The sequence below is a fragment of the Vigna unguiculata genome, chromosome 1, assembly GCF_037176805.1.
Source record: "Vigna unguiculata cultivar grain cowpea cultivar isolate G323 ecotype 2 chromosome 1, ASM3717680v1, whole genome shotgun sequence".
Taxonomy (NCBI): Eukaryota; Viridiplantae; Streptophyta; class Magnoliopsida; order Fabales; family Fabaceae; genus Vigna; species Vigna unguiculata.
Window position 1 is genome coordinate 7,767,591 of NC_140792.1, and position 18,047 is coordinate 7,785,637.

The window sequence follows — 18,047 nt, forward strand, 5'->3', positions numbered from 1 at the left end:
GGTTTCTAAAAAAAGAAAATTTTATGATAAAATTTTCAATGTTCAACAAATTGGAAAACTTTAACGATTTCACAAAATTAAGTAAAAACTTTAGGAACACTACAGGATTTTATAGTTTTAGTAACATTTGTTGGGTTACATTTAGTAAAAATGTTACTAAATATATTCTATAATAACATTTTATTACAAACGTTACTGTATCTAATATTAACAGTAATATTGTAACAATTTTTAAAAATGTTATTGTAACATTTTCTTCATTTTATAACTCTCTCCACCATATATAAACTTAAACATTATAAAACTAAATGTTACCATGTGATTATTTAACATAACGTTCAGTAGTCTTATAATTAACCCTACATATTCATATTTTAATTTTTTTTATCAATATCTCTTTGATCCACACCCATTTTTCAAGTTATGAATTTCTTATTTTAGTAACATATTATTTAGTTACATTTAAAACGTTACGATATAACGTTTTTCATATAAATGTTATTAGACTAAAAAAAGCATCTCATGATTTTATAACCTTGTATCTTGTAATTGAGCTGATCGACAAAAAATATATTTGGACACTAATTGAACGACGTTTGTTTTGTTAAAAGACAAACCAACAAATCCTAACTTTTCACTTCATTCTTTCTCTTTTAGCGTTTTTCTTTCGCTCTAATTATTTTCCTCTCGCATCACACCCTCCATGACCATTTCACCAAGGTACCGAATACACTCACGAATTTCGCTCTAGAACTCAGGACTCAAACATTCGCCACACTCCCTCCAATCTTGCTTTCTGGCACCGCCACACTCTTCCTCCTCGACCAATACCCCCACGTTATTCTCCACGACTGGGAGCTAAATCTTGTCGTCGTCCTGGTGGCACGCGATTACTTCAAGCTCGGGAAGCTTGAAAGGGAAAGCCAGCAACTCCCTTTACCTGGGACTTGCCTCTACCCGAGTAGTGGAAGAAAAGGCTTAGCGGCCCCTTGAAATGTTACTCTCAAAATGTAGATCCCCTATTCTGTTAGTACAACTTTGCTCACCATCTATTTGTATTTATTCCTTTGTTAAATCTTCATTATTGATACCCTTTTGAAGTAAGGAAATCCATTTTTGGTACAATGTGATGATTCTTGGAATAACTGGGATTATTTCCTATCTGTGTTTTTGTTGAATGTAAACATGTTCAATTTTCGATGCAAATTCTTATAGGAGAAGTAGAAAGAGTCAAGAATAAGTTAAACCTCTCTATACGAAAACACATACATCTTCTCTTGAATGTTATACATTGTCCTCACCAACCCCTTTTTGTATCTGCAGAGCACAAGTACGAAATTGTCAAGAAATTGCAAGATAGGAAGCAACTGGAGAAGTGCTTATGATATTGTATTGACAGAACCTGGATTGAGTGTTATTATTAGTGTCGTCTTAACCAGTAGGGCTATTTTCCAGAGAATGAAAAACTATACGGTTGGTTGCTATCTGTTTTCTTCATAAACATTTTCTATTGTGCTTGTTGTTTCTAAATTAACATTGTTTGCTATATATTCCTTGCCTGATAGCCGAAAAGTGCAAGAAATATTTGCTACTAGAGTTGTGCTTGGGAGTTACTTGGCACTGATGACTATCATATTTTTCTAGGTAATGAGAGAAACTGATTTCTTCCCTGTAAGAATTATTCAACTGAAACAGGTTCAAGTCTTTTTTCTTGGATCAAACAAATAACACCCCTTGACTGTTCTTGTAGGAAAAATTCGGAGTTAGACACCTGACTCATGATGAAATGATGACTGTTTTATATTTGCAAGTTAGGAGGAGAGGGAAGCTCGGTGGGCTCATGCTCAGAGGACCCTGCATGGACTTCAACCACCAAAATCTTCTAGCATTTTCAATGAGAAAAACAGTTACAGAGAACTCTCAAAGATTGCTGAGCAGGCCAGCAAGCCGGGAAAGGAGCTGAAGTTGCAAGTTTCAAGATGTCCAATTTTATGACCAAGAGTGTTTCAAACAATTTGTTTTCTAGAGTAAAACAAGAATGGATGTAATTTGTGAAATGTTTCATGTAATGGGAGCACAAAATGATAAAAGGTGACAAGCCTCTATACTTATTATATCTATATTTTGCTTTTGTCTATTGTCAGAATTGGTTAAGAGGAAGTGGTCACGGAATTGCAGCTGCAAAGGATGGATGCAAAACTAAATGTAGCAGGTTGGATGTCAGAAAAGATGGGAGGTTTAAGGTTGGCGAATCTATATACTCTTGTGACCTAATGCAAGGGTGCATTTGTAAATAATTCTTTGTTATTATATCCATTATTGTCATATTAAATGCTACTAGTAATATTCATTTTATTTATTGGATTTAAATACTAATTGAAGTTTAGGAGAATACAAGAGAATTATTATCTCATTGATTAATTGAAGTAATGAAGGATGATAGAATATGAAGAGTTGGTAGGAAACTGTCTTGCCAATTTGATTACAGATCAAACTTGTGGATGAGGGAAAAATAAAACAAAAGATAAGGTTGAGATATGGTTTCATTCTATCCCGCAATTCTAGATATTGTTTTAATTTTGAAAATTAAAAATTCTCATAGCTAGTATTTAACTTTATGACTTTTCAAATTTCACATGATTCTCAATTCCATTGATTTGAGTTAAATCTTGACAACTAACCAAACTTTATGTATCCTTGAATGGAACCATCTATCATTTTGTCTTAAGAACTATTCTTATTTCTAGATAGATAAACTATTAACAATTTTAAAATGTTACAAATAAGACAATATGTAACATTTGTTAATTGTTACAAAATAATACAATTGGTAACATTTATTTAAATGTTAGGAAATATAGAGGTAACATTTTTTAAATGTTAGAAGACGTATATGTAACATTTTTTAAGTGTTACAAAAAATTTAAATTCGCAACATTTTTCTAGTGTTAGTAAAAATGCTAATTAGTAACATTTTTAAAAATGATACTAATAATATATAAAAATGTTACTAAAACCTTTTAGTAACATGCACTATACATAACATGTGTATAAATGTCGCCTTTGCAAATAGCAACATTTTTTTAGACTTTAATAACATTTTTTAAATGTTATTAAAACTAAAATATGTAGTAGTGGAAGTTGGATGATAAATTTATAATTCAACATGTTCATCATATTCATATTCGTACTTTGACATATACGATGTATTTTTCAAGTTTTAGCATATTCAAAAATACATAACACTTGTCTTTTCCACTCATATAAGAATTTGCAACGTTAGTGAATAAGTCCAAAAGGAAAGTATCTAATATACAAAAGTGCAAGTTTTTTTACGTGGGCGGCAGGCCAGCCCTCACGGGTTGTGGTTATGTGAGACAGGCTTTTACAGGCCAACGAGCTCAATATTTTGGTTGGTCCCACGAGTTTTTGGCATGTCTGCAAAACAGCCCGCTGCACCAAGCTCACATTGTCACTCTTAGTTAAGAGGTCATTTGCAGTAATTGATATTATAAATGACATCTATTAAGACTTGAATTTTGAACTTCTAACACTTTATACAAGAAAACTTAGGGTTTAGGTGACTCTAACCCTTTTGCTCTAGATTGGGATATTTATTCTTGAAAAACTAAAAAATCTTATAGAGTGGACATCAAGCTAGGTAGTTTATATAATTTCTCTCTTAAACAACAAATGTTATTTAAGGGTAAAATTATGACAAAGTTATTGATCTTCGAAACAAACAATACTCTAACAATATAGATAACTAATATAAAATAAGTATATATTTGTTATTTATATTTATTATTTTATTCATATGTAATATTTTTTATACCTTATAAACTTACGACAAAAAGCATATCTTTTTATAAAAAAAATTACATTGTAAATATCTATTTAGTAATTATTTCAGTAAAAGTATAAATGTATAATTATCAAATTGTCTTCAATTTATTCTTAATAGACTGTCACTAGTGCAGTTTGTGCATTTTACAGTGTCCTATATGGCTCGGTTCTAGAGCAAACGAGGCGTATGAAGATGCGGTGGCATTTTTGTAATATTTGAGGAAGTTTATGCCTCAGTTCTATAGACAATCGAAGCATATACATGTTTATGCCTCAGTTCTATAGACAACCGAGGCATATATGTCCCAAAATGTTTATGTTTTCCCGCTATTTTTAATTTTATGCTCGGGTGGTCACTTAACCAAGGTAGATAATCTTTTAGGCCTCGATCTAATTTTAACCGAGGCATATGTGGTTACATTTATGTAGCGAGTGCTACTTAACCGGGGTATATACTTCTTTATGCCTCAATTTAAAATAAACCAAGGCAATAAGCCTTGTTAGGGTTAAAAATAGAATTGTGCACTATTGAAGCGTCTTCTTCATGTGGTGCAGCGACAACATCTCCGTTATTGCTTTTTGTCTCCAACAGTTATAGAACGTGTAGGTTCCCTTCTTCCATGCATGTTACCTTCTTCCATTGTTGTAGACCACATATCCCTTCTTCACTGTTGTAGAATGCGTGGAGCTGAGGTGCCACCTCCATTGTTGTCGTTCATGCTTGGGTTAGGGTTTGCGTTTAATGGTAAAGCTACAGTGGCCAGAGGTGGTTTGCTACTGCATCATTCTTGTTCATGCGTAGTGGCTGATTGTAGATGTGCGATGATAAGGTATGGTGCATGAACTTAGACTTGCTTCGTTTTTCATATGTTGCTTGTGTGGAAGAAACGTGACGGTGGTGGTTCATCTTAGGTGCAGACCTACAATGGTGATTAATATGATTTTTTCCATATGCGTGGGCATAGTGGTTGGTGAGACATTTTCCAGCGACACGATTACTAACGCCAATGGTGGCTCATTCACATATTCTACTTATAGTAGCACGATGTTGGTGGCCATTCATTTTTATTAAGGTATATTATGCGTTGGTTGACTTCGAAACCGAGGCAGTAAAGGCCTTTATTGTTTACCTCGGCTGGATATGCCTCAGGTCTTAAACCAAGGCCAAATGACCAAAATTATTGTGGCGGAAACACTTGCCTGCAATAATGTGTATTTAAAGTTATACAATTATTAATTAGATATTAACACACTACAAAAATAATTTTTTTAATGGAGATTATATTTGGCATTTTTGGGGTTTTAACACCCACCAATGACTTTATTAGGGGTTTGCAATTTCCTCGGAAGAACTAGCATGGCTAACAGATTATTGGGAGTTTTTGGCAACCCTTGGAAAAGCACAACTCACCTAGGGTTTTCATAACCCCTGCTACTGCTCAGGGTTTTCATAACCCCTACTACTGCTCAGGGTTTTCATAACCCTCGCTACTACCTTGGGTTTTCAAAACCCCCACTACTGCTTGGGGTTTCCAAAACTCCAGCTATTGCTTGGGGTTTTCAAAATCCTCGCTACTACTCGAGGTTTTTCATAACCCCCACTATTGCCTGGAGTTTTCCGAAACCCCTACTATTGCCTGTAGTTTAAAACCCCCTGTTATTGCCTCTTTGTTTGTATGTTTTTTATTTATTTTTAATAATACATAAATCCCGATATAAAAGAAAAATTATAAAAGGCAAAAGTTTTAGAGTTTTGGTATCTATAATTTATGCATATAATGTTTACAACAGGAACAAAGAACAACCTCTACAATTTTAATATCAAACAAGTTCAAAATTGTGCTGATATTTTTTCTCTTTTCTGTAATATTCTTTGCACATATTATGCATATTGGCTCGTTGTTTTGGAAAAAGCATATAAAGTCATTGTACAACAAAGGTTTGTACATTAACCTAAAGAATTGATACCAAGTGGCAAACATTAAAAACATGAAGGGAGATTATACATTATAGTTATTTGCCAGCATACATTAAGAACCAAACCAAATGTTTTAACAAATTTATGATGCAAGCATAACTGATTTGTACTAGTGTTTCTAACCCTGTTAAATCGAGGAGGAACACATGGAAATCCTACTTGGTATGGTCTATTACTTCTTCCACTAGGAATCCTTTGAACAACAACCTAAAAGGCCATCATAACAAATATATTAATCCACCAGATCTACTACAATGAAGGAAACCAATCTTAATTTTGAAAGTAATCACTCAATGTTTTTATGTGCATTCTTTACCATGTACACTACAAAAATCCACCAGAGCATAACTACAAGATCAGGAAAGATAGCCATGTTAGATCTACAAAGCATATAATTAAAACATTTTTTTAATGTCTAAACTGAATTGAAAACATTGTTAACTATGAATAGGGTACTCACAGTCTAGCAATCTCTATAATATCAAAACGAGGATTGAGGCCCTTTCCAATGTCGTCTAACACTTCAACAAAAATAATTATTTGTAACCATGCATTTATAAGCATAGAAGATACAAAAGTAATGCATTAAACTCCCAATATTCACCTGAGAGTGCTCTAACAACAAATGTGAATGTAACAGGAAACAGAAAAGGCTGATCTATTGCAATGGCTAATAAGTTCTTACCTGTTTAAAGTATAAGAACTACAAGTAATTGAAAAGGGACTTAAAAATGTTACTAAACAAGGCATTATGGAATGATGACATGGGAATGGTAATCAAATCTTTATTTTTATGTTTTGTTTGCTATGAAAAGAAATAAAACTATGACCTCATTCCTTCTTTTATGTTCCATATGCTATGACTTTAAGAAAATACAAGAAAAATAGACTTAGCTTGCCGAGTGTGAGCCAATCAAACTTTTGGGTTTTCTTTGGTCTGAAAAAAACGTATTGATCAAAAAAGATTTGGCATCCAAAAATTTTTGAAGATATTCAACAGTGACCTGAGGAGGAAAAAAAAGCCCAAGTATATGTGGTTTATCTAGTTCTGCAAGTCTTCAAAGGAACCAAGTTCTATTAGTAAAAATGCTTCATGTAAGAAAAAAAAGAATTGGGGGTTGAATTGGCTAATTAAAAAGAATTGTTGACTTTTAAAGGCCTAAAATAATTTTCAATTGAATCAAATCAACCATGAAGTGTGGATGCAAACACTCTTGGACAGGACATTTTCAATCGATGAAAAACAAAGATAACCGATTGATTTCATTAAACAAATGCAGTACTAATATAATCAACATATTAAATCACAAAAATAGTCGATTGAAAAACTAGGAAAATTGCATAACTGCGAATTTGTGAATTAAGCCTGGAACAAAATGAAGGATCAAACAAGATTGATTCCAATGAGTTATACAAACATGATCAAAGCTTTAGATTATGCTATATCACACAAGAATGTAAAAAAGTGAAAGAATCACACAATGACTCTTGAATCACACAAGAATCACACCAGCACAAGAAGATACCTCTTGCAGAGTTGGATAACCACTAGGCATAACCTAAAAGCTTAAGAAAGATCAAATCTCAGTGGTAGCACAACCTTGCCTACCAAAACCACTTTCTTAAAGCTTCAAACACCAAGCAAAAGCTCCATGAATGATCCAAGATCAATCTTCAATAGTGCACACTGTATGATCACGAAAGAGAGAGAGTTCTGTAGATTCCAAAAAGTTTTCATGCTAAAAAATGGTTTCCTTAGCTCTCTTTCGAAAAATATAACTTTTATAGTTAATCTATTACTAAATTCAATAGGTTGATTTTCAAATCAACCGGTTGATTTCACTTAACTTAAGTGGAATCACTCTATTACATGAGAAATTAAAGAGGAAAAGAAAACTTTAAGGCGAAAGACCCTTGCCTAGTAGCTGAAGAGGAGAATTCTGAGATTAGGTCCTACGTTTATGAGATGTCCAATTTTTCTCCCCCTTTGGATTCATCAAACAAAAGTGAAAAAATTAAGATCACAAACAAAGGATAGTCTTTCATTACTCATAGCATGCGATACAACAAACAAAAATTAAAATAGTGAAGAAAAATAGAAAATTGATACATTCAACAGGCTAAAATAGAAATCAACTGGCTAAAAAACTGATAGAACTCATAATAAAGTAACACAACCACACGAATGCAATGCATGATCCTAAAGGCCAACACTCTCAATCATCTTGAGGATTATTTCTGGTCTGGAATGAAGTCAAGAGATCATGAATGTCATGGATTTGGCCATCCAAATCATTGAACCTCTCATTGCAAAAAGTGTGATTTCCATCTTGAGAGACATTGAGTTCATGCATTTGATGCAGCACCATCATCTCAAACTATGAGTACATAAGGCCTCTATCCTCTAGAGTGTTGTAGGGGATAATGTCCATTGGTCCAACAATGGGATTTTCCTCTTGATTTCCTCCACTTGGGCCAGCTTCATGGTCATGTTCACCTCCAGCTACAATACCACGAACTGTCCACACATTTCCTACCTTGGTAAAAAGACCATCTTGTTCAGATTTTCATAAGAGGTTTGGTTCAAAAGTCCAGTTGACTCTTCCAACTCATCTTCTACATCAACACAAAAATACTTTATGAACTTGGATACCAAAACCACATAGGGCGGCTTGAAATCCATGAGCCCCTTGGCCTTAAGCATGTGATCACGAAGCACAAAGATCCAATCCACTTGCACATCATGTTGGATAAAAAAACATGAGGATCAAATCTCCCTCATTCAATGAAGAATGGTTGCTTCCACGTGGAACTATGATATTTGTGATGATCATAGCAAGAAGCCTTTCATCCACCTTGACACCTCCAACATGGAAACGCTTGATCTCAGCAGCAAGGTTCCTTAAGCATTGCCCACAGTATTGGACTTTGTTGAACTCTTGCGCATCACTAGTTTCACCTTTCCTCACTTGAACACCTCTTGCCCTAAGTCAACCAACATCCTTCCAAGCCTTCCAAGCTTAATATATGGCTATTGTGGGTAGTAATTGTTATCCATTTGAAAACTACAATGTTGATTATTTTCATATGAAAAATGATTCTCCAATTTTGGAAAATGTTTTTTTTAAAAAAAAGTTGAAAGCTTGTTGAGTAGAGGTTCAGGAAGGATAGGTGTGTCTCACTGGACAACTTAAATACCTTATATTTCCTTAGCCAAAGTATTCCCCAAATAGTTCCACAAATTTCCCAATATAATTCCTTAATAAAAAATTATACTTAAAAAATTTAAATAACTAAAAAAAATAAATTAAATGTTAGAAAGAAAAAAAATTGAGAAAAATAAGATGTTAATGATAAAAAAATAAAAAACAAGAACTATAATGATAAAATTCTAACCATGTTCCCCATCAACGATGCCAAATTTGATAACGAAGTCATTGACGTGATCAATTTAATACTACTTATCTGTAACAACTTCAATATTGTTAAGACAATAATCAACAAAATAGAAAGGGTAAACTAACCCAAAGTTGTCTCCCAACGAACACGAAATTGCTGGTTGCTTCAAATTCGATGATGGCCGACAAAGATCTAGTGTGATTCGTTCTTTTTCTTCGGTGACATGCCTAGTGCTTGCAATGGTCTGATGTGTTTTTCTACAGGTGGTAAGAACGCAGGTGCACAGGTTGCTAGTTCAATGGTTGGTAGCAGCGTGAAGAATTCGTAAGTGCCTGAAGATGGAAGTCTTGCATTGCGCCTCGTTCTACAACTAGTTGAATCTATATTTGCAAATTTGAGTTGATGTCATGGTGGTGTTCAAAGCTCGTGGTGTGGGTACATATCTGGTCGTGGCCGACTTTGCTTCACGCGGTGCATGGTGGTGCGACTTCTAGTGGCACGGTGGTTCATGTTTTCAGGTGACAACAATGTGAAGTGCAAGGATAGTGATTTCATCGTGTGTGTGGTGGGTGAATGCATCAAGGTTGAACGACGTTGGCTACGGAGGCTTCATAGTGCTTTCCCGTGGCCACACATGGTGTGATTTTCATCGCAGGTTGTTGCTTGAGATCCACAATCCAGATGCTCGTGGTGTGGAGCTCTTCATTCAAGCACGTGATGGCCAACATGAATGGCTGATGGTGGTGGATGGTGGCTATCCTCGGGTTTCTGTTTTGGGAGAAGAGGCTAGGGTTGAAGACGATGATGTAGTAATGTTCCATCGGTTCAACTTAGTGTGATAGGATAGTGACACATGGCAACACATGATTAAACAGATTTTAAAGTTGAGGATTGCCACATGGCAGCATCTGAGTGCATCTAGTGTATTAGTGGGAAGAGGGGTCAAAATAGACAAAGATAGGGGTATAGACGTAGGTTTTGTGTGGCCCATTTGGAACTATTTTTAGCCTTATTTAAATGTGTTTTGTAATTGCAATCAATTTATTTTCCCACCTTAAATGAGCTTAATCTTAACTTCAACTGCATCAACAAACATTAAAATATCCAAGAAATAATTTATGCAACTAAAAATCACTTTTTAAGACATTTTTATCACATAAGCTCAAATAGCCTAATTTTCATAATTGTCAATTAAATCACCCTTTAAACACATAAATTCAATTCGATACCCAAAATTAAATAGTAAATGTGGGCATAAATATGAACTCATTAGTCTACAACTTTTGATGCTTGAGTTGTTGGAGAAGATTCCCTTCTATTCTCAGCCATGATTACCTCAGCACCTTAGGAATTCTAATTTGCTTCCTAGTAATCTCAATGAGGAACACTTGAATGTTGTCCTCATGTCCTTTGAACCAAGCCTCAATCCTCCCATGTTGTTCTTGATTTGGAGAACTTGGAGTGGGAGGAGTGAAATTTTCTTCATCAGATTTGGCAGCACGTTGTTGACAACGAGGCATGATGACTGTTGGTGTGGCTGTTTGATGTGATCCCAACAAGGCTTATAGCTTGGGCCAACGCCTAGGCCCAAATCATGCTTAAGGCCCAATCCATGGCCCACATGCATCTCAATCCCAAAGCCCATTAAAAGGCCCAATAACAAGGGGCATGCTAAAAAAGATCCAATTGGGCTTCATTCAAGATGGCCCAAACCCACATGGGCTTCTCACACTCTTCACATGGGCCAAAGAAGATGTGAAGATTTGAAGAAGTGTATCAAAGAACAATAGAATAGCATTAAGATTGGCCCATTGTTTAGGCCTTGTTTTCTAGAATAATAAGTCAAACAATGTGTAGTTGAATTGATAAAATTGGGCTTGACTGAGCTACCAAAGGTCCAAGGTTGACTAAGTGGAAGTCCACATTCCTTCCTACACCTCATGGATCCAATGCATCCAAGGTCTAGGAATGATTCCTCCTTTTCCAAGGCATCATCCAATGGCAATAAGCCTTGCTCCTTCTCCAAGCCATCTTCCACAACCAAGATTGAATGCCTTTCTCATCCAACGGCTAAGAGTGCTTATGTGTATTTGCTTTAATATAAAAGCCTAAATATTAAGATATTGTAATGACTCTTGAAATTTCTAATAGAATGTTTGTGTTGAGATCACTTCACTCTTCTATTATTTTGAGAGCATGCATGGCTAACCTTCTCATTCATCTCCTCTAGCCACCTTCCACACCATAGCTTCACTTCTACTCTTCATCTTCACCAAATCCTCCATTTACGAGAGCTAGTTAAATCTTCTTTTCCGAATTTCGCTGCATTCCAACTCCTCCTAATCATTCTCTATGGATTTCCTTCATCTCCTCCACCCAGGATGTCCATCACTGTTTCTAATAGATGGTTGATGCAAATGCGAGTTTTCAAGTGCTGTATTTATAATTTAACAGATTGAATTTCAGAAATAGTTGATTAAATGGTGTAGATTTATTTTTTTTAGGTTACCAAAGCCAGATTAATGCATCTGATTATAGTATCTCAATGAATCATGATGTTTCCAATGAGTTTTAATGAATAGATCAATTAGTTCAGATCATGTAAAGTCCATGCACATTGGAATGACACATCACAAATGTTTTTTGGTCAAACAAATAAGAAAAAGCAACACATAGCTGTTGGGGCAGACAATACTTGACCACGAGATGCTTCCTTTGATTGGGTCAACTTTTGAATTTAATTCATTCAAAAATTTGCAGTTCAAGGAAAATCAACATATAGATTTTATAATCCAATCAACTAAAAATTCAACAGTTCACAAATCTTTACACACAAAATTTGGTTAAGTGAAATCAACACATAGATTTAAAAAATCAATCGATTAAAAATCACAAAATTAAACTTTATATTCCCGGGATAGTTTTAGTGAAATCAAGACATAGAATTTTGAAAACAAAAGATGAAAAATTGTGACAGACTATGCTTTCTGCATACAATGACAACTTAAGTGAAATCAATGCATAGATTTATATAGGCAATAGACTGAAAAATTTGACAAATCATGATTTTTGCATATAGTGGCTGTTTAAGTGAAATCAACGCATAAAAATGAAAAATCAACAGACTAAATATGAAAATTTTCAATTTATGCACACATTAGCTTTTTTTAATAAATCAATGCATGGATTCATAAGATTAACATGCTAAAAACACATCAAACCACATTCTCTTGCTAATGGTTCTATGAACAAATTAGCCAATTGATTTTCAATTTTAACAAATTGAATTTCACAATGTCCCTTTTGAACATGATCTTGAATGAAATGATGTTTAATCTGAATGTGCTTGGTTTCAGAATGTTGTATTGGATTCTAGGTTAAGTTGATTGCACTAGTATTATCACAATACAAAGGTACCTTACTTAGCTTTACACCATAGTCCAGGAGTTGATGCTTCAACCATATGACTTGTGCACATCCATGTCCAACAGCTATGTATTCAGCTTTAATAGTGGAGAGTGCCACACATGCTTGCTTTTTGTTATTCCAAGATATTATACTTGAGCCAAGTAGGTAGCAAGTGCCACTTGTGCTTTTCCTATCCAATTTGCACCCTACATAGTCATAATCTGAAAAACCACTAAGAGTTATGTTAGAATCACATGGATACCATAAACCGACATTAGTTGTTCCTTTTAGATACTTTAGAATCCTTTTTTTGCAAATTTTAGGTGGCAACTTCCTTGCAATCCTCCTTTTTAAAATTTTTCAATAAGTCAAAACAATATTTTGATTGGTTTAGAAATGTTCCATGCTTGAGTTGCTTGACTTGCAGCCTAGAAAGTAGATAAGCTCACCCATCATGGACATCTCAAACTCTCCCTACATAGTTGTAACAAACTCTTCACACATGGTGTTATTATTTGAACGAAACTCTCCTTGCATGATATCATCAACATACACTTGAACAAGTATAACATCACTTTCATGTTTTCTAATGAAGAGTGTTTTATTTGTAAGACCCGGGAAAAATAAATAAATAAATATTTATTTAATAAATGTGAGAGTGGGAATCCCTAAGTTAATTAATGTGGTAAGAGAAGACAAGGAATAATACTAGCTTAAGTGGTTGAGAGTACGTCTTTATTATGAAAGAACTTTGGTTCAAATCTTGTGTATATCATTAGGGTGTTAATTGATTGGTTTTATTATTTCAATAATATGTTGAACCATGGGGCTTGATAATATAAGCCTTGATGCATAAGAATTATCAAGAAACACAAATTGGCTTGTTGGTTATGCATTTTCTTGGTAATGAGGTGGATGAGAGTTCGATCTTGGTTAGAGCAAGAAATAAAATATTTTATATATATATATATATATATATATATATATATATATATATATATATATATATATATATATATATATATGTAAAGGCGTAAAAGGTTTTAGTTTTTTTATATTCTGTAACGTCCCATTTAATCAATAAACCTAATTAAAGGAAACGTCATACAAGATAACATAGTAACGCGGTCTTAGAGCATAAACACTACTCCTTACAATATTCGAGGCACACCACGATGCCAAAACAAAACAGGATACAAGGTTCAACAGTAAAACACGTCAAATTTAAAAGATAAACCACTACATAGGCCAAAGCCCTATAACAAAGCCCAATCTCCCACACACAAGGTTAACCCTTAATGAGTTTTAGGGCTCCTACTACTCTCACCACAAGAGTCAGTCTGCTCTAAGTGAGACTAACTGATTCCTTATAGTGTTAGGATGCAACCTTACCTTGAATCCTTACCAAATTATATAGATGGAGCACCACCATAATTCCTACTAACAAGGGTCATGGAATTATGTCCCGACCACTGAAGCACGACCATGAGGTCTCATCTAGAGGCCCATGGAATTACGCACTGACCACAGAATAATCACACTCAATCAATCAAGTAATATTTATCATGCACATAATCTCATGCCAACATTTACAACCTGATGAGTGCGTATTTTTACCCTCATTCAGTGTTTAATTCTGGATATTTAATTGAATTTATGTGCTTAAAGAGTGATTTAATTGATAATTCTAACAATTAGGCTATTTGAGCTTATGTGACAAAAATGTCTTAAAAAGTGATTTTAGTTGCATAAATTATTTTTGGATATTTTAACGTTTGTTGATGCAGCTGAAGTTAAGATTAAGCTCATTCAAGGTGAGAAAATAAATTGACGGAAGTTATAGAACACCTTTAAATAAGTCTGAATTTAGCAAGTTCTGGAAAAATCACTTATGCACCCTAGTTTTTACTTATACACTCCCCTCTTTCTAAATGGGTCTCACCAAAAACCTATTTTGCACCTCCTAATATGTCTATTTACATCCCTCCTACCACTTAAACCCAACATACTCAGATCATGCCATGTGGCAATCCATAACTTTCAAATTTTTCCAACCACATGTTGACATGTGTCATGATCCAACAACTGAAAATTCAGCCAATCAAATGGTGCCATGTCATCATCTTCCATCTCACCGGCATTCAAAACGCAACAGCTGTCACAAGAAGGTTACCTTCATTCTGCGGCAGAAACCTTGAGGAAGGAGAGAGAAATCTGATTTGGGAGAAGGAGGTGCCACGTGTTGGTCTGCTATTGCACAGCAAACTAGTCAAAGTTGGTCAAACAGTCAACTCTGGTCAAATATTCAAATTTGGTCAAAGATTGGTCAAACAAGAGGTGTTTAACTGTAAATATTGATATTTTTTGATGTCTCTGCAAATTTGGACTACATGATTAAAAATGGGTTATTTAGAAAATTAATACAAATATTATTTGGTGAGACTTTACATTGATTTTATTTAGAAACTTTCATATGATTAAATGAGATTTTACCAATAATTGAGACTTTACTTTGGTTAAAGGTATTTACTCTAACTACAATTAATTGAGACTTTACTTTGATTAATTAAGTTTTTTATTTGGTAAGGAGATAAAAGAATAGACATGATTAGGCATAGTAAATTTGATTGAGACTGTACTTTGGTTGAATTTATTGTGGATAATCTAAAAGTTCTCACTTTTAATTGAGACTGTATTTTGGTTAAAAGTGAGAACGCCAACAAATTAATTAAGACTTTACATTGATTAATTTGTAAATCTATAACAATAGTTAATTGAGCAATACTCTTTAGATAACCGATGATGAATCTATTTCGAAAAAACAATGGAATCAATCTATTTTCTTTACTATTGTTTATATCTTATTTTATCTTTTTATCTTTGTCCCTCATATTTTTATTATTTTATTTGACTAACCGTTTTGTATAGATTTTATAAGAACTAACTTGTTAAAAATCAATTCCGTGTTCGTTGGGACACGACTTTGGGTTACTTTACCCTTTCTATTTTGTTGACTACTTTCTTAACAATACTGAAGTTGTTATAGATAAGTAGTATTAATTTGAACGCGTCAACGATAGTGTTATCAAATTTGGCGCCGTTGCCAGGGAACACGGGTAGAATTTTTATCATTTTAGTTCTTATTTTTATTTTTATTCTTTTGATTTTATTTTTTATTTTTATTTTTATTTTTATTTTTATTTTTATTTTTATTTTTATTTTTTTGTTTATCACTTACATTTTTTTCCCAATTTTTATTCTAACATTTTTTTTTATTTTCTTTAGTCATTTTATTTTATTTTATTTAGTTATTTTTTTAAGCATAGTTTTTGTTTGAGGAATTTTGTTAGGAAATTTGTGGAACTAGTTGGGAAAAACTTTGGCTAAGGAAAGATAAGGTACTTAAGTTGTCCATTGAGACGCACCTCTCTTTCCTGGAAGTCTACTCAACAAGCTTTAAAGTTATTTCTTTTCAGAAAACCTCTTTCAAAAATGCAAAATAATTTTTCATACGAAAGTAATCAACATTGTAGTTTTCAAATGGATTACAATTTCTATCCACAACAACCACGTGATTTTCAGCAACAAATTGTCACACCTACTTCTACACCTGATATAAGTGGGTTAACTTTACGACAACTTAATGATCTATATCCTAGATCCTCTTTTTTGGGATATGAGGAACAACCATATTCTGAGTGTCCACCTCAACAACCATATGTTCCAAATAGTTTTCAGCAACAATATGTACCACCACAGCAAGTTGAAGCAACCAATGGACAATCCTACAGGGAAGTTATTGTAAGACCCATGAAAATTAATTAATTAAATATTTAATTAATTAATAAATGCGGGTAGGAAGCGCCTTTATGGCATTAATTGTTGTTTAATGTGACGTAGAAAAGTGCTAGCTCATGTGGTTGAGAGTACTTGAATTGTATGAGAGGACTTGGGTTGGAGTCCTATGTATGTCAGTTATGTGTTGTTGTTTTATTATTGATTTTAAAGATATGTATGATGATGTGATTAGTATTGTAAACTTATGTTGATTTGTGTGTATCACCAAATGTGAATTGGCATAGTGGTTGTGCTTTGGCCTTATGAGTGGAAGGTCATGGGTTCAAACCTTGGTGGGCAAAGAATAAGCTTTATTTTTGCTAACTAATAGTTGTGATATGAATGTGAAGGGGTAAAGAAAAGCCTAGCAAAATGGGGCAGTCAAGGGGGCTGGGAAATTACCAAATAAGTAACATTGAAGAGGAATTAAAAGCCCAAACTCGTATTATTTTTAAAACCCTTAATTAGGACACTTATAAAAGGCCATTTTAAAGGAAAAGAAGGGTTTTGGCAATGTTGTGAGTTGGCTTTTGAGAGGAGCACGAGTTTTGAGGTTGAGGGAAGAGAATTGGAGGCTGAATTGAGAGGGTTTTGGAACAAAAGAGTCGGCAACAAAGGAGCATTTTCTTTTCCCCAAATTGAATCAAGAAGTCCAGGTTAGGGGAGCTGAACCCAAAATTTGTGTTGTTGTGTGTATTTTATGTTTTTGATAGAATTATGTGCTGAAATTGGTGATGCATGTGATGGAAATTGGGGGTTGTGAATTTGGCAGTGCTGTGTTTTGAATTTTGGACTAAATGCATGAAAAAGAGGGGTTATACATGGTATTTGCGGGAATGGGGTGGAAACTTGGAATTTGGGGAATTTCTGGAGTCTATGCTACGCCAATGCGATGTGGTAAATTGTGTAAATTGATTTGGTATGATCGAACTCTGTTTGGTATGTTGTGGTGTGCGAATTGAGCAAAGTCGGAGTGGGTCGAGTGCGTGATCAGTGAAGGAGTCTGCAATTCTCGCTCAGGCGAGCTTGGCTCGCCTAGACGAGATTAGCAGAGTCGCATACCCTATTACCATTAGAGCGTCTCGCTCAGGCGAAGAGGATGGGTTTTGAGCGACAAAGACTCTCGCTCAGGTCAGTGAGGTTTGCCTAAGCGAGATAGCGAGGGAGTTGCACATGTTGAGCGTGACTTCTCGTCCAGGCGAGGGTTTTGTGGGTTTTGAGCGAACTTGGGTCTCGCCCAGGCAAGATGGCCTCGCCTAAGCGAGATGTCTTGGTCATGTTTTGGTGCTTTGCGTGTATTTCGACCCAGGCGAGTTGAAAGGTGTTTTTGGGGGAGAGATGATCTCGCCTAGGCGAGAGGATCTAGCCTAAGCGAGATAACTTGATGTTGTTGTTGTTTTAAGCTCGCTCAGGCGAGGCGAGGTGAGTTAGCCTAAGCGAGGCTGTGGGCTTAGCTTGGGCGAGGAGGAATAGTGGTGCTGATGACATCGCAGAGGCCATTCATCGAATGGTGGATGCGATGCAAACATCGGTAGCGGCACAGCCTAGGGCGGCAATTGCACCATTTAGGGTGCCAACG

The 18,047-nt window shown here is 34.7% G+C and overlaps 1 long non-coding RNA gene across 1 annotated transcript; it reads left to right on the forward strand.

The window, feature by feature from the left end:
* Positions 1 to 609: 609 nt before the first annotated feature.
* On the forward strand, positions 610 to 2,413 carry LOC114195363 (uncharacterized). Its single transcript, XR_003606474.2, has 4 exons — positions 610 to 1,010; positions 1,324 to 1,473; positions 1,566 to 1,644; positions 1,751 to 2,413. It is a non-coding gene; the product is annotated as an uncharacterized LOC114195363 (long non-coding RNA).
* Positions 2,414 to 18,047: the final 15,634 nt, after the last annotated feature.